Raw genomic sequence first — 23,938 nt, 5'->3', positions numbered from 1 at the left:
TTTTGCTGTCGTCATTTGTTTTTGCAGCATACGAGTACGAACCGGTTCGAACGGGTTTGAACCTTTATTTATTCACTCCGGAGTCGAACCGGAGCTGAACCGTCTTTCCTGAACCGGAACGAAAACTGGAACGAAAAAAAAAAAAAAAAAAAACGCATCTCCACGTGGTGAATGCTGTTGATTGGGGCGAAGCTCTGGTGGTGCTTGTCTGCGTAGGCGCTGAGCCGCAGCATGCCGAGCCTTTTGTTCGTTTTCATCCATGTCACGCTGCGGTCAAACGCTCAAATGCGTATATAGGGAGTATTCATTGGACGCCATATTTGTGGGTGCTCTTTAGAGCGCATGCTCAGAGCGAGCTCCCATTAATAGGCTGCTAAGACCGGCAATCTTGATGGTGCGGAATGCACGCGGCGAAAGGACTGTGGAAGCTCGGGCGTCAGCACGCGCTCAGCAGTCGCACACACAGCTATGGCCGCCGGTGAATACTCCCTATAACCACGTTCCATACCACACATTCTCTTTCTGACATGAAAGAAAACGAACGAAAGGCTCGGTATGCTGCGGCTCACCGTCTACGCAGACAAGCACCACCAGAGCTTCGCCCCAATCAACATCATTCCCCACGTGGAGATGCGTTTTTCTTTTTGCCCTACACGAGCACGAGAGCACGTGCTCACGTGCGCGTGAGCACGTGAGCGTGTGAGCTCACAAGCAGGAGCACGTGCACCCGACGGCGGACGGACATACGGACATGGCTAGCCCCTAAGGAGCTTCGCCCCTAAAACGTTTTGGTTCGACACCCTGGTATAGCGCTGCTGGCACTGCTCCCGAACTTCGCCGTTTCTAGCGGCTTCCTTGGCTCCTTTGATAAAATTAGTGGTAAAAAAAACGTCAATGCAACCGAACTGTTATGCACGTTTGGACTGGGAGACGGAATTACAGGCGGCCTTCGCTGCCGCTGAAGCTTAATCAACTCAACAGCATTTATAAAACAACGTGCGCGATGTGCTGCAAAAACGAAACCGAAAGAGGATGAGTCGGGAGGGCGGAGGCTTTCTCCCGTCTTCCTGGAGAAGGAGAAAAACGTCTCGTTCCTCCCTTCTTCTCGTGTCCGCTTGGGGGCGCGTCAGTAGAAGGGAGGAAGACCGCGCCGTTGCTAACTTTTTCCTCCATATTCTTTTTTTATATAGTGCAGTCACATATATTGCACTCGAGTCCGAAAATTGTCACGAAGTGAGTGAGGTAGGTCACCTGCATTGGCCGTGATTGATACAGCATTGCATTTCAGTTTTAAAAGTTGAATCATAGTTGTGCCCTTGAACTAATGGTATTAATTACTGCGCATATAATAATGTAATGCGCACATCGTCGCCAAGCATGTTGTGAAATATAGTTTACGAAACACGTTTCACAATATATACGATGACGACGCGACTGAGCTAAAAGCGATGATGTTTTCATAATGTCTCGAAAGCTTTAGGACAAGCCGTTTCAGTCTAAAACACTGAGCGGCAATCACAACGCTTGCGTTCCTCACCAACAGTGATGTGGGCAAAGAATCACGCTGAAATGGGTGTTCCAAATTGTTCACATCTCATTTTTACGCACCTTCGTACTCAGATCGAAGACCCAACTGAATATTTTGTTATAGAGGGATAACCTGGCATAGCCTGGCTGTTGAGGTTTCTTCTTGAAAATCCCGCCGGTCAATTTAATTTGCAAGCAAGCATCACCCTTGGTAACTGATTGATGATTTTTTGTTAAATAGAACAAAGTGGTATATGATGCTCTACTCGATATGAAAACTACTTAATTCGTTGCTTTCTGGCGGTCTGCGTGCTTAAATCGTCATACCTCCACGCGCCCGAGTGTATTTTGTTTTAGTCCACAGGCACATAAAATTACTGTTCATCACATAAAATAGGCAATAGCAGGTTTTATATATTGGAAAAGTTATTTCTGTGTCAGGAACACACGTTTATTTAAATCAACTTTAAGATCAAATTTTGTTTAAGGCTCCCTCAAATATGTGATAGACGTGCCTATCAAGGATTAAAACGCCAGACAAGATTTGCAGAGCTTTTTTCAATTTTGGGATGCAATCACTTTTTATGTATATTGGTGATCGGCCCTTGATTTACCTTCTCAAATCTTCACTAAGTTATTAAATACATTTTTATGGTCATCGATATCTTTGAGTGTATGAAGTTCACATAACCGCTTGAGACCAACACGGGTGGACTTTCACGTTTCGCGGCCGAGCTAAAAAAAGTAAGAAGGGGACAAAATGCGCGAGGAGGAGAAACGCCATTTGAAGCAACGGAGCCCAGATTTTTGCGGCGACCCGAAGAAGCCTCGGGATGGTGCCCCGAAGCCACAGGAAAGAACCCGGCAATGACCCGGAGAAGGCTCGGGGACCACCGAAGAAGAGGAAAGGAGACCTCGGCATTGACTCGACGCTGGCGTGGGACCCTCGGTAGCGACCCGAGCAACCATGTGGGTGCCGATGAAGATAGAAGAGACTCATTCGGTGACCCAAACCAGTGGCAGCGACTCTCGGCAGTTATTCAGAAAGAACCCACAACTGAGTATTTCAAGACGCAGCATCAGATCGTCCCGTACGAACGTACACATGAGACTATTAATAACTTTTGTACATCTGCAAATTAGTTCCTTAGTGCTTTCTCTCTTTTTCTTTGTTTAACAAAGCTTTATTTGTTCCACCATCCTGCACTATTTTTCTTCTCCATTGGTTGAACCCTGAACTGTGACAAGATCGATACTCAAAAGTGCGCCAGCTTTTGAGCCACTCTGCGGAAACGTGTCTATTTGTGGCACTAGGGAGTTTTCGTAGACTGTTTTCCCACCTCCGGTACGCTCTCCGGAACGAAAACTTCTCTACTGCGCATGTTTGGCGCTAGCCTTGCCTCCAGAGTCTCGGATCCCGTGGCGGGTTTCGGAGAATGTTGCGTGATAGCGGAAATCATCTACGAAAACTCTCTAGTGTGTCACACCAGGTCGCGGGTTTGCCAAAAAAGCACTCTATGCTCACAAGGTAGGTCCCAAGGCAGATACACGAAATGTGCACACAGAAGGAGACAATAAATTGTAGCTTTCTAAATAATCCTATACAGAATGCATTACTCGAAAAAGAAATACGTAAACATGCAATGATATCTTTAATTACGCATAGCTCGAAGAACAGACGAAGATTCTCATATTCCTAATATACAAGTCACTTGGACGTCAGCATGTATGAGCTCGAAACTTCGCAAAATACTGCCTGGAAGGCTAATGTTATATACAGTTTTACATGCATTTGTTTGGGCACACGAGCGATTACTCAAACGTTTTCAAAGGCTGATTGTCATGAACTCGAGCACTAAACTTGGGCTCATGAAAATCTAGCACGTCACCGTGTCGCGTGATGTGTGGTGCGGAGTCATGATGTCATGTGACGTCACGATATCAACAACGCGAACGAATCTGGTGATTCAATTTGAATCAATTTGACGTAGTGAGTTATGTGACCACGTCACCTGACGTCAAGGGCCATATGACGTGATATTATTTGACAGCATGTCTTGACACCGTGACGTCTTGTGACCAAGTGACACGTAATGACACATGATTAAACATAGTACCAAAACAAAAGCGCCACGAAAATCCAGAATGTCTGTGTATATGTATGACGTGTATGACGATTTTATTAATACATAGAAATACAGCCGCCAAATGTTTACTCTAAGATATATATTTTTTTTTTGTTATTCACAGAACAAAAAATAAGAATATCGTGCACCGTTTTGAACCGATTACCGCCTCTCAACGCGATCACGTGGGTATTCGCGTACGAACGCCGTCGGGCTCGGACGGAAAGGGTGCGGCAGCTCTAGCGCCGTGAAATGGCGAACGGCCGAGTCAGCTACACGTATACGCATGCGCGAAGGCAACCCCGAGAAAGGCCCATTAAATTTCCCTCGGAGCTTATCACACCAGCCATATACGGTTTATTTTAATGGCACCCCGTGCAGTTGGGAGGGCCCCCAGCTGTTCATTGCTGCTGCGGTACAGATGTGGACAGCAAACGTATCCACCACCGGCTGTATGCGGCACGCAGCAGCCCACGCCGCTTCCTCTCGGTTCCCCGATGGTTTGGGGGTACAGCGCGGCATCCCTTTGTTCTCCCGCCGTTCGCGCTAACGAGCTGCAAGTGCGTGAAAAAGGAAACGACGCAGCCACCAAACAGATCCCTCGTTGACCTTGTCTTATTTTCGTCGGCGGAGCGCAGGGCGCGAGGGGCTCTTATACCCTAGTTACACGGGCACTTTGAACTGTCGTTGAGTTCAATCCCAGTTATCGGCCCCAACTGTGATTGAACTGAACTGAACTGAGATGGTGCTACACGGCTCTCTAGAACCCAGTTGAAGCTAAAACGAAACTAGTTCTAGTGCCACGTGATCAGTCTAATTGTTAAAGTAATCTACTCGGAGAAACATATTTAATTTACTTTAAGCAAATCGTACATTATGTTCAATAATTTGTTGCTTTTTAGCGGCGTTTACATCAGTGCCAAAGCAGATTCAGGGCTAAGTTGCGCATATTTTACGCTAGGTGGTGTTAGCTACCACCCGCTACGATAGGTGCGCCCATTACTATTTGTCCATTCACACAGCTGGTCCCGCCGCCATCTTCGCTCGTTTGGTGGCTTGCCGGCTAGCCGGGATCGTTTTAGCGGCAGCTCGGACGCCTAAAGCTATTCCTTCCCGGATATTTTGCTGCTACGATTCTTTCTAGACGCCTCCCCCTGCATTCCGAAACAGTAAGTGCCTCGGAAACGATGGTCGGCGGCAGCGGTCCCGCGGACAGGCGCCATTTTACCTCAGTTGGGGAAGTCCGTTCAGTTGAACTGAGGTAGGGGAGCTCAGTTGAACTCAACTGTCATTAGCGGCTCGATGACAGTTGGCGCCGCCGTGTAACTCCGGCCGATCGCGATTGAGTCAACTGTCGTTGACTCAATGGCAGTTGAAAGCTCCCGTGTAACTAGGGTATTAGACTTAGGGGTCTCTTGAGATTTGACTGACCAGGTGCAAGCGGGCAACTTTGACCGCTGCCCATGCTAAGCCCCCTTCCTCCACCCCCCCCCCGCCCCCCCCCAAAAAAAAACAAAAAAAAAACGAGCGTTTGCGCAGCAGAGGGGCGATTAAACGCGAGGAGACCGTGCTCGTAAACTGCAAGTACGACTTTAGTGCGCCGCCATCTTAACTGTTCCAGTGTGGATCGTCTGATAGTCATGCCTAGAGTCAGTAAATTAGCTGTACGCTTCAGAGTAACTGTACTTCAGCCATCGAATGGTTCAATAATGGATGGGTAATAACGGCTGTAGCTTTTAAAAAGAGCGGTAGCTTGCGCCCCCTAGCCGGAAGCATGCGGTTTAAAGAAGCTCGTTTTAGTGAACACCGTTTTACACACCCTAGTTTATCGAATTCCTTTACAGAGAAACCCAGTTTAGAGAAAATGGCGGCGAGCCTCCTTTTAGCAAAATCGGCCGCCGCGAAGTGGCGTGCACGGATGGGTCACGTGTGTTAACATTTTTGTATAATAAGCCGCCCCAGACTGCCGCCGCTAAGCGGCGAGAACGAGGGAGGGCGGGTGGGTTAAGACGCGCTAAGAACTTTTTAAACAGCGTCCCCTTTTCGATAAACAGCGTTTCTTTAAACTGAGACTCCGTTTTCTCTAAACCGAGCTTCGATAGAACGTGCCCGTTCTCTAAAACGTGTTTCGATGAAATGGCGTTCAATCAGCCGTAGTAAACCTAGACTTGGTGCTTGAAATCACGGTTTCATAAGCTTTACCTGAAAACTCCGGAAATGCCTTTCCGCCCTCCCGATATCTTGAAACAGTCCGTTACTGGTCGAAACGATATCTTCTGAGTTGTCCGACACTGTATCTAAAGCTCATGAAGTTTGTCCGCTCTGCACTAAGCGCCAAATAGGTGGCGCTTACAAGATTATCGGGGACTAGAGTGCCGATACTTTGAGCTAGTGTCGAGTTTAGAGAGAGTTGGGTCAATGGGAGGAGCGGGCAGAGCCAGGGCTTGCACCAGACGCGGATAGAGGGCTTGGCCTACTGTCTTGGCCAACCAGAAGCCTAAAAGAATCCCCTAGTGGTGGTAGTGAGAACCAGGTTTAATAAGAGCATCAGGATTAAATGTAGTAACTCTTCATAGTTAAAAATATGGTGCACGTGATGTTCCAATTATGATCATGAGAAAAGGTGTAAGAATCGAATGTGCCGCTCGAACTCTATTTTGCTCGGACAAAGTGTGACTGCTCGGATGGCAGACTCGCAGCCCTCGGCGCCTGACGTACGGATTATGTTGATCGTTCCGCCAGTTGCGCTCTAACACCGTGAATTTTGATGACCGTGATTGAAACATCACGTGCACCATATTTTCAGCCACCACGAGTTACTCAGACGCACTTATTAATTTCGTTTCTCGCTGCCACCGCCAGGTATTATTTCCGGCTTCTGGCTGGCCAGATTTGAATTTGTGAAGACGCCCTGGAACACGCGCAGCACGCTTTCGGCCAATGGCGCCTCCTCATTTGCCTCCTATACTTCCCAATAAATAGCCAAACTCTTTCTAAATGTGGCTCTGCTCTGAGCGTAGCTTATCTAGTGGCTCTATAGGACTAACCGCAAGGGCTACAAGGGGGAGTGGGCAGCTTTGACTACTGCTTCTGCAGCACGAGCGTTTGTGTAGCCGAGAAACGATCAAAACCAAGGAGCTGGCGGTACACACGTTTTGCGAGTACGACCGTGGCGCCGCCACTTTGCTGCAAATGTGTGTAGATAACCTGATAGCGAAGCTTTGCAGCCTGGATGGATGGATGGACGAATGCATGCGTTAGCATGACCCCTGGGAAACGTCATACACGTCCCCCTTTAGGGAAACGCTAACGCTGACCCCTTCACTTTTCTCTTTCGGCTTTCTCTTTTGGCTTTCTCTTTTGCTTAGTGCATCACAGCATACCTCGTGACCAACAGGACGAGCATTAGACCCTGAATGGCGTGGATCACTACGTCACAACCTCGAATTCTACAAAAAGGATCTTGACGTCGGGAACTTCTTCCACACGCAGTCAGCACCGGTAGCATCGTGGTGTATGTTGGCCGGTTCCTAAAAACTGCCTTCTAATTTTTACAGCTTGGTGCTTTTGCTTTCTCGTATATTATCATATTTTTGTTAGCTACTGCTCCTGAGTGAAGCTTATCTTATGTACGAACCTGTTTCTCCAAGATGATGGCGAACACATGTCTTGCTTGTTATGAACTACTTCCTAACGTTGAAGTTTATTTGTCTTGTTTATAGTGCAGATTCAACTAGTACCTAGTGATACCTAGATACCTAGTGAGTTGCGTTATTAATCAGTGTTTTTTATTTATACCTAGGATACCTAGTGTTATTAATCAGTGTTTAATATTTTTTTTTAATGCTGAAGAGTTTTTAGCTGGATGAAATAATTTCTCTCTTGACTTGTGCTGCGAGCTGGCTTTTCATTTTATTTCTCTATCTCGATTTGTGCCCTGCTGATGAGTGTTGTTACAGGGGTTGGGGCCCAGTCAGGTGATTGCATTCGCCGTTTGTCCCAACCCCCTTGACAATTGTGTCAAAAATAAAATAAACAAACAAACAAACATGAGTACGTGTTCAAGATCAAATGAAAACACGTACAAAAAGAAAACAGAAACAGAAAAAGAAAAAGTCATGGAAATGCGCAACGTGCAGAGCAGCAAAGGGGCGAAGCAACCAGAGCGCGGCCAAACCAGGCAATGCTCTGCTAGTGATTCTTTCAAAATGAAATCGCTGACATTCATCGCAAACATTCGGAGATATTAAAAACGAAATCGAAAGTGAATATGCTTCTAAGCATCAAGAAAGCAGGTGACAGCATCGGACGCTCGATGCTAGGAATGTCTAAGAAATATGATGATGTCGTTGCCGAGACGAGGTGGAAAAAGCTTGAGGTTACGGAGGTTAAAGGGATACTTAACTGAAATTTGGATTTCGCAAAGTAAGGCTGCAGAAGTGTTAAACCGGACGCTACGAACTCCAAAACATCCCTCGTACATCGATATCTCAAACGGATGGCCGTACTTTTGGAAAAGAAGGGCGCGATCAAGCGAGTTCTTTGACGTAACTGTCCTCCGGGAGAATTTGAAAATGAGGAGAAGCGGCCTCGCTTCTCTCCTCCTCGCTTCGGTTCACCAGCTTGACGGGACGTTGCGAGGAGGAGAGAAAATGGGAATCGTGACGTGCCTTGTCTCGTTGGCCTCGTCGGCCGGGTTCAATCGCGCACTTCTTTTCCAAAAAAATACGGCGATCCGTTAGATATATCGCCGTATGGATGATATTTTTTGGTTTTGCTACTTCCCGCCTATCCGCCCGGCCTTGTTTAGTGAGCTCGAAATTTCGGTTCAGTATCCCTTTAAGGAGCAAGAAATCGAGATGCTAAAACAGCAAGTAAACGAGTTGGAACAATTCATCAGGCGGCAAAATCTGGAGGTGCATGGGTTGCCTAGCATCCGGAGTAAGACCTGCTTGAAGAACTAAACAGCCTGGTCAAGGACTTCGAGCTTGCAAAGTTTTGCGAAACGGATACTCAGGCTGTTCACCCGCTTCCCTCGAAAGCTGAGAAGACTGCTCCTGTCTTTGTTCGCTTCTCACGGTTGGCTCGGAGTCGGAAGAAAGGGTGAACTTTGAAACGCAAAAGACAAAATATACCTAAACGAAAACCTCGAAGCACAGAATAAGAAGCTTTTCTGTGTAATGAAGTCGAAAGCCGTTAAAAAATAATACAAAGTTGCTTGGCAAAAGAAGGACAAAATGTTCGTATAATCCTGGTGATAGAGTCTTCAAAATCGGTACGACCGAAGACCTGGATCAGATACGATACACTGGCGTCTTGAAAACAAATTGCAGTTAGTTTACGGTATCAACCTCAGACATGACAAGCTATTTTCCCAAGTCCCGTTATCAAGACTCTGAATCCTTCAAGCGCTATAATGTTATGTGTGATAAAAAAATTATTTGCTACATTTTAATGCGCGAAGTTTAAAACATTAAAATTGACTCTGTCCACATGATTTTAAACGATTTGAACTATGAATTTGATGCTTTAGCCTTCACTGAAACCTTCTTTTTAAATGATTATAACCAGGGATGGGAAAAATACATGCAAATATGTATCGAAATACAAATACAAAATACTTCGTCAAAAATGTATTTAATTACAAATCAAATTACATTTCCAAAAGAAAAAAAGCATTTAAGTACAAGATACCAATACAACCGAATGTATTTGGTCTCCTCCAAATACTTTTCCTAATACATTCCTCGAAATTTGCGCCCGACTTCAGGGCAGCGGTTACAACCTCGGGACAACGGACAACTTGAATGGACAACGGACAACGGACAACTTCGGGACAACGGGTTTCTGGGTATCTCATTTTAATTTTGCATCGCACACTCGGGAGTTAGTGTGCGAGGCTCTAGTAACGTAATAGAAATATAATCACAAAAAAATGTAATAAGCTTGGACGTAATAGGTGAAAAAAAGTACAGAGCTTGAAGCAGCTTTTTTTGTCGATTACATTTGGTATAGACCAACAAAGAACCGAGACGACCAAGACGCGCAGCACTAGCTAGAGAATGGTTTTATTGTTGCAACTCGCACCAGTTACGAACATCTGGACGACCCGCGCATTTAGAATGTTCCAGGCAAAAATATGAATGGAAATCAGGCTGCAAAGCATCACAAGTTGTCACAGGCACTTATTTAGCCAGTCTGCCTGTGAACGTCGATTTCGTCACTATTCTTGCCCTGGACTAGCACCGTAATCATGAAGCCACTAAACGGGTGTGCTTGATTGAGAGACACGTCATTCGGTGCAGAACGTAGCTTTCTTCCTGCTCTGGACAGTGACAATAAATTTGAGGGATGTATTTTCGCCCACAAAATTGTATTTAATGACAATTGTATTTGAAATACCCATGTTTTAATATTTAAATACACACGCCAAATACATTACCCAATTTGTAATTACATACAAATGCAAAATACACAAAGTATTTGAAATACGTATTTCAAATACGTGTATTTAAAATACGGCCCATCCCTGATTATAACAATGTTCGCTTTGAGGGATGTAAATGCACACCAGTATCTCGAAACAGCATGAGAGGAGGAGTGTGACGCTATATGTAAAAAAAAAAACATCTATAAGTTCCCCATTCATTTCAAAATACTCAAAATTAAGCCCACATTATGAATCACTTGCGATTAAGTGTGCGAGTACCGTATTTGTTGTTGTACAGTAACAATGTTTCTAGGCTTTATTTAAAATATGCTAGGACATTGCTCTCAAATCGGTATGCATACCATTATTTGTGGTGACATTAATATATAGGGTAGTTCAAGTCACCAGGCTCGATCTAAAATGGACCGTAAAAATCGACGCTTGCACGAAGCAATCTAAACTTTTCGTCAAAGGTGTAATTCACAGGTCGTTTTTTTCTGGTAAAGTTACAAAGCTTAGCTCTCTTTCTGTAAAAAATAAGGCAAAGAAACTTGCCAGGGTCTACGGCAGGAAGCAACGCAGACGACAGGGGTCCAGTAGCGGGGTGTGTTTGGCGTTCGTATTGATAGATGGCGCTACCTCCTTAACGCGACGGCTCGCGACCACCGTGGTTTATTAAATCCAATATAATCTTTTTGAAATGCAACTTCGGTTAAAAAATAAATGCGAACAATAAGAGCAAAACTTAAAGTAAAACAAAAAAACGCGCCTGCATAACGGCGGCGCTTTTGCTGCCAACGGATTTCGTCTGCCTGTCGTCTGCTATCTTTCGCTGGTCGGCTGCACCTTCAGAGGCTGCTCCCGACGCCACCTATGAATACGAACGCCAAACACACCCCACTACTGGACTTGGTCGTCTGAGTCGCTGCCCGCCGTAGACCCTGGCAAGTTTCTTGGCCCTATGTTTTTACAGAAAGAGAACTACGCTTTGTAATTTTATAAGAAAAAACCGACCTGTGAAATACACCTTTGACGAAAGGTTTAGATGGCTACGTGCAGGCGTCGATTTTTACGGTCCATTTTAGATGAAGCCTGGTGACTTGAACCACCCAATAGATATGTTGTCCGCAGACCCAGCCAGGAGAAAACTGCTTGATGTATTTTATCCTTTTGGCTATGTGAATGTTATTTATGTACCCACTAGGGTCACTGATGTGTCCCAGACATTGCTGAACTTTTGTTTTACGAAGTGTCAAATGAATTAATTTGAAGCGGGTGTACTGGTAACGGATCTTAGTGACCACTTGCCTTTTTTATGTTTTTATGCCTAATTGAACGCGGCACAAACGGCCCTTAAAATTCACGCCCATTTCGTACAAACAGACTAAGGACGCTAAAATCATGTTGTCCCAAAGCTTAGTGAAAAAAAAACTGGAATGACTCTCTTAAGTTGGTCAACCCCATTCCATCATACAACCTGTTTTCAATAAAAATAAAAAAAGCTTTATGAGAAAGCCTTTACTCTAGTGAAATTTAGAAAAAACAAGAAATAAAAAAGGCCTTAAATTAATGCCACACTTCTTTAAGAAAAAACATGTTAAGATGTACGCACTACTTCATAAAGAGACGTCCGGACTATCAGGCTGAATTTAAGGAAATAAGAAGTAAACAAGACTCTGAAATTAAACGAGCAAGAACTACCTATTATCAAAATAGGTTTTAAGATATGTTTAATGATCATAGGAAAGTGTGGAGAAGGGTAAATAACCTCTTGTCAAAAAACAAAGATGTACGCCTGTTTCGCCGGTGTGTGGATAATAAAGCTACCCGTGACCAGCTAATTTAGATCCGCTCACCTTGAACGGAGGGGTCAAGGAGAAATAGCTCATTTCACGTACCAAAATGGCGACCATACGGGGAGCTTGACGCTATTTTCCCAGGATCAAGTGGCTTTAGTTTTGACGAAAACCCGGCAGTGTCTGTCAGTTTGTCAGCGTCGGGGTTAGAGGGAGAGGTTGACGCGTCCTGACTTCAGTGCTTCGGACCAATCGGAGTGTCGCACGCGTCACCCTTTCCCCCTCTTTCACCCTCTCTCCCCGGGCTTACAAACAGAAGTTTGTCAGAGCCGTCAAAACGAGCGTTCTAATGCTAATACACTAAAAAAAGAATGAGCACATCTTGTTTTCAAGAGGTGTTACAAGGCTCATAGAACCTTCACAAATTAGCTCGCCCTAAATTACGTCCAAAAAATGATATTTCTAAAGTAGTGGTTCTATTTTTATCTTAAACAATAAATTATAAGCAATGTCCGCAATCGTTGATCCCGAATAAGTGAGCCGAGATCCTGGCCAAGGAACCAGCAATGTGGCGGAGGCTTATTGCGATACAGGCGCCGTAAAACTGAGATTTTGGTTTAACGATGAGGCAACTAGTATCTGAATTTATGCTCAACCTTTCGCCCGAGGAAAAACGTCGTTTATTGACCAGAATTAACTTTCAGTGCGGTAAGAAGTTTCCAGAACTCAGCTCGAGTAACCTCTCGTCCATTTACGATCCAACCATCATCAATAACTCCCAGGACAGTTAAGCCGAACTTGCCCATTTTAAATTTTCCATTTAGTGAATCGTTCTATGATTTTTCTTTTTAATGCGATAGCATTATTAAAATACTCATCACAAATTTCTGCTTATGTATGCCGCCTCTAATGTAGTCAATTTTCCGCTAAATTGAGCGGAAAATTTACTTTACCTGACCTATGCAGCAATCCAGGTTCCCCGTTAAATTTAGCGGAATCAGGTTCCCGATAAATATAGCGAAAAATTCATTTCACATGACCTGCATGCAGGTCATGTGAAATTCGCTAAATTCAGCGGAATCAGGTCCTTTGCTAGGTTTAGAGGAAATTGACTTTACGGTACCTATGCACCAATTGACGTTCCCGCTAAATTTAGTGGAAAATTGACCAATTCAGTTTCCCCGTAAAATTTAGCAGAAAATTTACCAAGTCAGGTTCCCCGCTAAATTTAGCGGAACATTTACGTTAAGTTGCACACAGGTTCTCTACTAAATTTAACGGGGAACCGGACACCAGCCCGTGTGTGCAAGGATAAATGCTATCGCACTCATAAATAATGACCCTGTAATTTCTATAAATTTGCCTCCACCAATAATTTTTAAATAAATAAGTATGTGCTATCACTTTGACTTGCAATTAAAAAAAAAAAGAATGAGACATTTACAAATCTCCGTAACGCGAAATTAGAGCGCAGCTCTTGAGGAAGAGGAGGGGAGGGTATACTCCTCCTCCTCCTCCATACAATTCAGATTGGTGTTAAGGTCACGTGACGTCAGTTTTCCCGCTAAACCTAGCGGAGAAACTCAATTTGTTCACGGGTGACAGGACACGAAGTCATCTGATGTCATTTTTTCGCTAAATTTAGCGGGAAAATAGGCGTCACGTAAGCTCAACACCAATTCCATTTTCCTCTAAACTTAGAGGAACGGTTACCCCGGGGGCGACGCCGACGCTGCGAAACCCTGAAACGGGCGCCAAAGAGCTGCGCTCTAAAATGAAAGACGTTTACAAATTTGTGTAATGCGAAATTAGAGCGCATCTCTTGGAGGAGGAGGAAGGGATGGTACGGAGGGGAGGGTATGCCCCTCCAACCCCTCCCCTCTACCTCTCCTCCTTTCCTCCCCTTTGTCCCCTCCTCCCCCCCCCCTCCTCCTCTCTTCTCTTCCTCCTCCTCCTCATTCTCCTTCTCCGATAAAAAAACATTTGAGTGGTCGATTGAGTGTGCCATCGGGTTCAAATGAAATGCGAAAAGTATCGGAACTTCGAGCCCTCTACCGGCGAAGCTTCCAAGCTTGGGTTGTGCATGGCGAGGCCCAGACACTACGGAGTAGGGCGCTGCGACCTGCGTCCCACGCCGATGTGTTTGAAATTCACCAAGCACAACCCAAACTTGGAAGCTGCGCCGGTAGAGGGCTCGAAGTTCCGTCACTGTTCGCATTTCATTTGAATCCGACGGGACATAACCGAAGACGCTTACATGCTTGCTTTGACATGAAATGATGTCAATAAGATGGCACGTCACTGCGATCGACGGGTCGCTCATTCAGAGGGGGTTCCAAATTCCGAGCAGAAAGTGTGACACGTAAAACCGCCCTCTAGTGAGATATTTCCGTTGAATAAGTCTCCGAACATCCACCCCTTCGGGTAAGACGTTGTCACGTCAAGACAAACATTGGTAAACACTTTCGCATCCCGTAAGGTGAAACAAAGCGACAGCTGAGGTGTCACGTCGGAGCCACTAAGGTGACATTTCGGAGCAGATGGACTGTGAACGGTGTGCGAGAGCGCACCAGACTCCGCATAGGCGTGCCGTATTAAACCGAGTAGCACACCGGACCAAACTTTTATGGAGTTTTTGAACAATGAGGTTTGGTTCTGTAATAATAAGGGTGTATTCAATAAAGAGCCTTTCGTGAACCTGTAAAACAATTTTATTGGACACAAACTAGGACTGTCTTGTGGTAATAGAAAAACACTTCGAAAATCGCGCTCCCAAGTTTGAAATCCAGAAAACGACGAAACTGCATCTGTATGCATGAACCGTTCCCTGCCGTTTTTGTGGCTGTCTAAACGTCTTATGCAATGTTGTTGGACACAAACTAACAGAGCCTTGTGGTCAATGAAGAACACGTTTAAATTCGCGCAATCAAGTTTCAACCTTTGTAGCTCCACCTGATTTCCCGCCCGTGGTTTCTCCGGCCTAACACCCACCTAGCTTTATTGGTTTTATCGCCCGAAAACCTTTCTAGCATAATTAGCGAAAAGGCTTTGTTTTTAATATTTCCATTATCAGCAGTTTCATGTTTATATTTCAACATGCCGCCATGGTGTCATATGACGGCGTATTGTCACGTGACGTCGTGACATCACCTGACGTCATTAAGTCGCGTGGCGTCACTGTGCGACGTAACTTGACATGACAATGTCACGTCATGGTGTCAGCAGACGCCAGGTATCAGGTGACGTGATGCGCAGAGTGACGTCAGCGCGAGCGGCGTGACGTCAATGTGGAAATTTTGGGCGGAGTTCTGAAAATGGGCAGCGTCCATTTGGAGTGCGGTCAACGGCACGAAACCCGCGAAGTGTCCCACTAACAGCTATCGCGGTAATAAAACAAGTTTAGTGCGCAAGAGCGTAGCCTCTTAAGGCAAAAATATGGCGACACTGTTGCCCACTCTGGATGAAAACATTAGCCGGTAAAGGACGACTACTCTAGCCTTGGATATTTAACGTGCATCGCGCAGTATAGCGTTAGACGTCCGCGCGCCGTACACGATGCCCATCCAGATCGAAAAGCTCGGGGATGGGGATTGAATAGCTCAGGGTCACAGGGTTCAATCTCTGGAATAAATCCAAAGGTTTCATGACCCTTTCAAAGGGCCAACAAAACGTTCGGAAACAACAACAAAACGAGCGAATTAAAATGCTGACTTTTTGTTATTCTACCACGATCACAACTATGCTACAAGTGGGCCAACTGTGGTGACGCAACGCACACGGTATGCATAAAGATGGACCCTACGAATAGTTCTAATAACTAGAATATGATGTAACAAATCTACTGAAAGATCCATGGAAGGAACGTGCGGCAAGCAATCCACGAACTTCATAAGGCGGCACGTGTACATTGTGCGCAGCGAAGCCACCACTGTTCTGACGCCGGGAGAAATATGTCGCTTCTTCGCAGCATATTCGTTCCATGTGGCTCAGGAGTCCAGTTGATATAAAAAAGGGAAAATGACAATAGCCGTTCTCTATGCACATTACCCGACAATCTCGGAGCGGAGGCCTTCAAAAGCCACCGGCTGCACGTACCAACCAAAGTCCTTTAAGCCGGGGTCACCCTGCTTATAAGGAGTATTCACTGGGCGCCATATTTGTGCATGCTGTTTAGAGCGCATGCTCTGAACGAGTCCGCATGAATAGGATGCTAACACCGGCAATCTTGAGGGTGCGGAATGGAGGTTACAAAAGAACTGTGGAAGCTCGCCATCAGCACGCGCTCAGCAGACGTGCACACAGCTATGGCCGCCAGTGAATACTTCCTATACATCATACAAAAGAAGGCCTGCAAACACGAGTCACCGCAATATTTGTGGTTCAAATGCCGCCTGCCAAGTTTCTTCATCAACTCATTGCCATGCAGCATTCGAAGCACGGATCTCGGTGTGACTATCGTTCGAATCTGTATACAGGCTGTTTTTTATATGATGCATTATGCATAAGCAGTTTGACCCCGGCTTAACTTCAGTCGCAGACCGTAATTGAGGACGTTGGTACTTTAATCGATTTTTAGGCTCTCGGTAAAAATAAAACAGAAGCTTGACAAAAAAAAAAAAAAGCTCGCTATGTTTTACGAAAGTCGAGGTTTGCTCTGCAAAGCCAAAATACGAGTAATTTGTGCGTTTCTGATGATAACGGTAAAAGCGAATGGACAAGCTGTCTTTGATGTTGCACGTGATCAGCTTCTGTTTCAAAAAGCGCCGTTTTATCTCGCCGCGATTTGAAATGACAATACTGTGTAGACTTTTTAAAGGGTGTATCAGGGCGAAAACATGACAGATACAGAGTGATATTAAATCTTTACGTGTTCATATTTTATTAAAGGATAGGTAGGGAAAGAGGGGAGGGGGAGGGCTGAGCGTAGGAGGTAAGAACGATGGATTTGAAGATCGATCCCAGGAAAGTAGTGTACGCTTTGTCTTTTTCAATGTTACAAAGTACAAAAGGCACGTCTCTTGCCAAAACGCTGGATCCAATACTGAAGGTCTCCAGAGCGTGGTGCACGTTAAAGACCCCAGGCTAGCAGTTGTGTACTGCACTGGTTAAATTGCTCATCTACAGCGATTGACTCGTCGCAACTTTGAAAATGGCTGACCAACTACACGCTGTATAAATAACCATGCAACCCCAATTATTTATTTTCTGCAGAGCCCAAGATTCCAGAGCATTGTGCGCACTAACGTGGCTCTCGCCTCGACGGGGATTCCTATGAGGGTCCACGCGAAATTGGCCGCCAGATGGTGCTGCTACTATTGTGTTCGTTCCAGCATCCCAATGAGCAGTTTGACCGCGGTTTAAGTGTCGCTCGAACGAGGGGCTCTCCTTCCTTCGGGATGCCCCGTCAACGCGACTTCCTTCAATTTCCGGGAGCAACCGGAAACCCAGTGCAGCTCGCGGGTTGCTCCAAGACGTTGCCCCGGCAGGCACCAACAGCAAGTCGAGACGGGGCTTTTCCAGTCGCGCTACGTCGCTGTCTTGAATTACGCGAACAGAGACCGCACCACAGCAGACACAGCATGCGCGTGCACATGAGACGCAAAATGAAAATAAATAATAATAAAAAAAGGCTGCACGAGCGAAGCAAAAGGGAAAGGGACCATCTTCCGCCGCGGCGAGTACTTTTCCATTTGCTCCCTCCCACGCATCCGCTCAACAGGGCGTTGGCAGAAACGCCTTTTGTTGGTGTGCCTAGATTTGGGAGTGCTTCCACCTGCTCGATCGAGATCACATAGTTTACAGGCCGCGTTGGCAGCGCGAGCCGGGAGGAGGTGACGAAAATGTAGATCGCCTGTAGGCATTGCGACAAGTGTCTCCGCCTCTGCGCCCCCATTCCTCCTCGCCACGTGACAGCACAACGCATGTGCACTTGCGACCAATCTGCTGCCTCGGAGGCGTCCATTATTAAATTGCAAACGCTATCCGTGGCTTGAGTTGCTCCCTCTCTTCAATCTAGGGTCTTTACCCTAGATTTTCCCATACCTTAGAAAAAAAGACTTAACCAACATCAAAAAAAAAAAAAAAAAAAACGCGATTTTTTACGAAATTTAAGATTCGCCCTGCAAAGCCAGAATGCGAGTAATTTATGCGTTTCTGGTGTTAACGGTAAAAGCGAATAGAGAAGTTTCTTCGACTTTGCAAGTAATCCACTTTTGTTAAAAAAAAAAAAAACGTTTTAGCTTGCTTCGACTTTTAAATGACAATAATGAGTAGACTTTGTAAAGAGTGTATCAGGGCGAAAACATGACAAATAAAGAATGATATTTAATCTTCGCTCATTTATATTTCATTAAATGGTAAGTGTGGGCGTCCGCCATTAAATTGCAAAAGCTTTACGTGGTTTGAGTTGCTCTCTCTCTTTCTCTCTCTTAAATCTAGGGTCTTTACTTATGTAAATGACGCACATCTCCACAAGTGTACATGCTTTTGTATGGGCGTCATTCATCACGCTCTAGCTGCGAAACTTGAATAGCTGCCACAAAAAAAAAAAAAGAAAAAGACTTTAGGTGGTACTTATTTTGTTTGTTAAAGGAATGTTCTCGGCACATACGTGCCTTTGGGAATAGCGGCATTTGCTAGGACGTTTGCAAACGGGCTCATGCGGCCGTTTCCTTTTGAAGAAATCTCTTAATTGCAAAACCAAGTAATGAAAAAAAGTGGAAGGAACAGCGCTGCTGTCCTTCCAGAGCGACCCACAAAACTCGCATGCGGGTTTCGTAACTGTTTTTATTATTGTTTTGCACGGTTTCGTGGTAAAATAGATAAGTTAGCTCGTCGCGCGTGGCACCTGAGAAAATACAGCCAAAGCAATGTATATAATTTTTCGTTCCCTCGACACTGAAAGAGCCTTTTCTATCTCATTTCCTAATATAATAGCAAAACTATTTTTCGCCAATATTTAAGATATATATGTACCTCTCCTGTTCTGCTCTTCTCAAGAAGACCGGTCACGCCTCGAGGCTATTACAATTTCGCTGCTGCTACTGCTGTTAACTCCAAGTCCATGTTTTGCCAATCATTACGATTTACAGGAGGTGCTTAGCGAAGCTAGCGAATGCAAAGTTAAAAATAATATTTTATCTAACAATGAGTGATCTTCACGCTGGGACGCTTCTGTGAGTCGTGCTTATTATAGTGCTGCGCGAAATAATCTACAAGAGTATCTCGGGTGAAACAGCAAACACTAAATGTCCAGTCGAAAATGCATTTAGGGAAGAATTCCAGTTGACCTTCCTAGAAAGCATCTTGAGCAAAGTGCGGGTACTTCGGGAAATAATTGAATAGCATTTGAAGATACTTCTAAAAAAGAATCAAGTTGGTAATATATGAATAAAATGGAGAAATTGCGGTGCTCTATTCGTGGTCACTTCGCTGGAAAGCCCTCCCTCTGCTGATCTTTATGACTTTTGAAACGCCTTGGTTACTCCAAAGTTTACTTTGAAAGACTACGCAAAAGAATAGCCATTGAAAGACGCTATGACGAGGTAAGAACGCCATGAAGGAGCTTCAGCTGCACCGCCTTTGGCGAGAACTTTCTATGTTAGTCTTGTACACATTACTCGAAGGAAGTAGTCGATTACAATTGCAATTTCTCTTGGTTAGAGAGTATTCAATCAGATTACTTAATCACTTAAGAACAAAAGGAATTGGACGTTACTCACAAAAGTAACAGTTACTTTTCCTTTAAAAACGACAAATGTTTCTTTCGGTTTGAAACCGGGCCTTTACTATTGTCCATTCCTCGATTGGGATGACCGAATTATAAACTAGTTATCTCCTGAGCAAATTCCTGACTGAACATATCTTCGAGACACAAAAATATTGACAAAAATTAAGTAAAATGTCCTGAGTAGAATATTTAAGGTAGCTTCAAGTCTGGCTGATTTTCACAGGACAAGAGGCATTTTTTGGACCCGAAAATTATTTGACCTTTGTCATTGATAGACATGCCCTCCCACTAATTTTAATGATTATTATAATTGAATTAAATATTGCATTAGTTGGTGCGTTCTTAGTTGGGTATGATCGAGACACGGGATATTTTTAATCAAGAAGGACCCCCATCTTTCACCAGGTAACATGTACCGCTTTTTCCGGACTATAGTCCGCACCCGATACATAGCCCGCACGCCGTGCATAGTCAGCACTTAGCGCCTAGTCCGAACCTAAAACTTATCATACGCAGCACACTTTGACAAATGCCTGCTGTATTAGCTCACAAATAAGCTTGTATCATACGTAAATCAACCTTATTTTACTCCGTTATTCATACAATTCTTCCCGCCCTGTCACAGTGAACGATCTAGAAAAAAAAAACAAATTATTTTATATTCCGCACCTGTAGATAGACCGCATCAGGTAACATTTCAACTTTCAAACATGTATAGCCCGCAGACTATAATCCGGAAATACAGTATAAGCAGTGCCACCGCATCTGGCCAAGTGAAGCCGAGTGCATAATAAAAACAAGCGACCATGAGCACTGACAAACGCCACCATAAACCGACGGAGGATTGAAACCGCACAAATCAAACCAGCTTGAACCTATAAAAATGAATGCACTGCAAGATAAGACAGATTCGTCTTCACCGTTCATTGGTTGGTAGCGGTAAGTACACATTGCTTGTGCACATCCAGCTATGGAACGGAAGCAACCTGTATACGTTTGCAAGCAGCCACGCTCCGAACGCTAATGTGGCCATACTGGATGAAAGACTAAGTCGGGTCGCCAGTCTGTCAACCGTGGGCACGCCTTGGAAAGGCTTGACTATCAGACGATCTACACACACCGGCAGCAAGATGGCGGCGCCCGTATGGCCGCACTTACGAACCTGTATAAGAGCGTGGGTTTACTTCGGTTGATCGAATGCCATTTCATCGAAGCACGTTTTAGAGAATGGGCACGTTTTATCGAAGCACGGTTTAAAGAAAGCAGAGCCTCAGTTTAGAGAAACGCCGTTTATCGAAAAGGGGACGCTTTTTAAAAAAAAAGGCTTTTCTACTTCTCGCGTGTATCACTGGTGCGCGTGTTAAGCCATGCCCCCCGCTGCGTTCCCGCCGCTTCGCGGCGGCAGTCTGCGGCGGCTCATTACAAAAATGTTAACTCACCTGATTTACCGGTAAATGCCGCTTCGCGGCGGCCGAATTCGCTAAAAGAAGACTCAGCGCCATTTTCTCTAAACTGTGTTCTTTATAAAGGCATTCGATAAACCGCGGTCGGTAAAATAGCGTTCGCTAAAACGAGCTTCTCTAAACCGTATACCTCCGTAAGCTCAACTTAACTGCAGTTGCGCTTCACCACAAAGCTCTTTCCGAAGGAAAAGAGTGGGCGTGCACAGCTTTGGATGAGCGCTCAAAATTTGCAAGCGCACGTGCGACCACCAGCTTTCATTGTATAGCTACAGAAAGTTGTCTAATACATAGCTTGCACTGACGTCACTTGATCAGATATAAGTGAGGAAAAGGCGCCTGAGAGGGTAGCTTCCGCCTCGCTAACAAGGCGCGTCTTGCCACCCGAAAGAGGGGCGGACTTGGGGGAAAGGGCACGTGTGAACGTAGCTTCTGCTGCGTTCACGAGGCTTCTGGTCACCAGAAAAAGCGGCAGAGTGACGTCACGTGCAAGCCATGTATACGCCATATAGTTACACACGCACAGTTAACTGCGGTTGCTCCAAGCCACAGTCACCGCACTATACTCTTGGATAACTTTATTTGGCTATGCAGCCGAAGCTATGGGCGCTGGTGCGCTTCCTCATCTTGAGCGCCCATCAAAGCTATGCCCGCCCACTCTGGTTTTTCTCCGAAAAACAAAAACTAAAACAAAACCTTGAGTGGACAAAAACATTAAAAGCAAGGTACAAATGCACCCCCCCCCCCCCCCCCCTTAATGCGGACCTTCTTCTACAAGATGTCCGGATGCTGTATTTGTTCTTATCTGTGTCTTTAGTGTGTGTCCATCTGAGCTAATGTTAGCACAGCCTAGCCCGCTTCTCTATGACTTTTCCAAAATTAAGAATGACAATTGTCCGCTTTTCGCGGTCGAGGTGCTTCCAAGTTCCGCTGACGCCACACCCGTGTTTGATGTGTGCCTCGATCTTGTCCCTTGCAGGTGACGTAGTAAGTCCAGTGCTTCGGCCTTACTGTCTGGGGTGTGCTGCCGGTAAACGACAGGGCGACGCGAGCGTGCGAGAGGCCGTCTGTGACATCACGGGGAAAGGGGCTGGTATAGAGGGAAAGGAGTGAGCGGCGTGAACGTGGCGCTGGCCCTTTACATATCAGCGGCGTCGCGACACAGGCCCCGGTTTTTTTCCACGGACAAATATTTCCGCTCTAGTGTGGGCTCGCCCGACAGGCCAGATACAGGAGCGCCGCTCTCATCGTCGGAATTCCTCTTACCTTCTTTCATTCCTACATTCCGTGTCGTCTTCCACCTCCCACATTTTCTTTTTTTAGCTTTAAGAAAAGTTAGCTTTACAAGGAGTTTAACCTTCAAGTCCTTGTAAAGTGATGTATGCGGAAATTTATTTCCATTGGTCGATGAACATCCACTTTCTATTAACAAACAGAGTTTTCTTTAAATATCATTTTCGAGGTCAGTCATACTAAGGCTTCATTAAACAAAACGTTCTTTTCTTTAGTTTTTCATTCCTGCTTTTTGCCTTGATATGTTAAGGCAGATTGTTTTTCAAGGACGTTTTTCTTTTGCCTTTTTGTTGTTTTTTTGTAGGAAAATATTATTCCGATTTATAGTTTTTTTCGGTATGTTTTATCGCTCAGAACGGACTTTTTTTTTAGATTGGACCTTACTCCATTTTGAAATCTTTTAGCCCTCTTTTCTTCTCCTTTGTTTTAATGTTTCCCTTCGACGTTTTTCAAAGTTGTCAATTATTTATAACAACGGAACGAGGAAAATAAATCATTTCGTTCGTTTTTATTCTTTAAACTTAGGGAACCCTCGATGAATGTAAAAATATATAAGATTACCAAAATGAATTAAATAAATAGAGTCAAACGTAGGCGCCGTAACGAGCCTAAAGGCGGGGTCACACTGCTTTTATGTCGTACGAAGTACGGTCTGCATACAGATTCGAATGCGAGTCACCGCGAGATTCGTGCTTCAAATGCTGCATGGCAATGAGTTTAAAAAAAAAAAAAAAACTTAGCACGTCGCATTCGAACGACGGATATTGCAGTGACTCGTGTCTGAAGATTGTCCTTTGTATGATGTATGAAAAGTGTGACCCCGGCTTAAAGGGGCCCTGCAATCATATTTAAGCATCTACCTTTTTTCCGGTTTCCACGTCTCTTGGGGTTCGGGCAAGCCAGCGGGCACGGAGAGAGTAACTAAATATCAGTGCGTCATATTTTAACCGGACGACGCGGAAACCTCCTCCACCGACGAGGGCGACCCACGTTACCGAAAGCGCGCAAAATGTGACGTCTTTGGTCCTGGGCTTGTCACTGGTCAAAGCCGCTAAGAGCTTTTTTTTAGTCGAGATACAAAATAAAAGTGTCGCGAACCGTTTCAATTGTGTATGAAAGTAGTTTTTGTTCACTATTTTAGATCAGAAAAGAAACAAATGCAGTTTAGAAAGTACGGAAACGAGAAGTGACCCGTCGACATACCCGCCACCAAGCGGCGGAGAAAAACGGCGCATACTAGAAAAGGCTGGTGGGATGAGGCTACGTCGAACAAGGAGCGTAGAAAGGTCCCGGATGTACGCGGCGGCGCTGTGGTCATATACCGGCTCAAGAATCCGACCGGTTCCGAGCGTTTCGAAGGCCTTCGGCGCGGGCCCTGCTGGCGATTTGGCCATTTGGCGGTGCGTCAGCGCGAAGTGGCTCCCGTTCTGAATTGATCTTTACCCCGTTGTTTGCTGTAGTTTGTGGCCAATGAAATGTTATGCCGAATTAGTGATTAGTCGCGCAGCAATTGCAATGCGAGCTGCCCTAGCCGCCCGCTTCATACAGTGTATCCAACACGTGGTTTAGTAGCGCCC

This window comes from Ixodes scapularis, unplaced genomic scaffold, assembly GCF_016920785.2.
Source record: "Ixodes scapularis isolate PalLabHiFi unplaced genomic scaffold, ASM1692078v2 PGA_scaffold2__306_contigs__length_199485367, whole genome shotgun sequence".
In the NCBI taxonomy this organism is placed as follows: domain Eukaryota; kingdom Metazoa; phylum Arthropoda; class Arachnida; order Ixodida; family Ixodidae; genus Ixodes; species Ixodes scapularis.
This window is presented reverse-complemented; position numbering follows the sequence as displayed.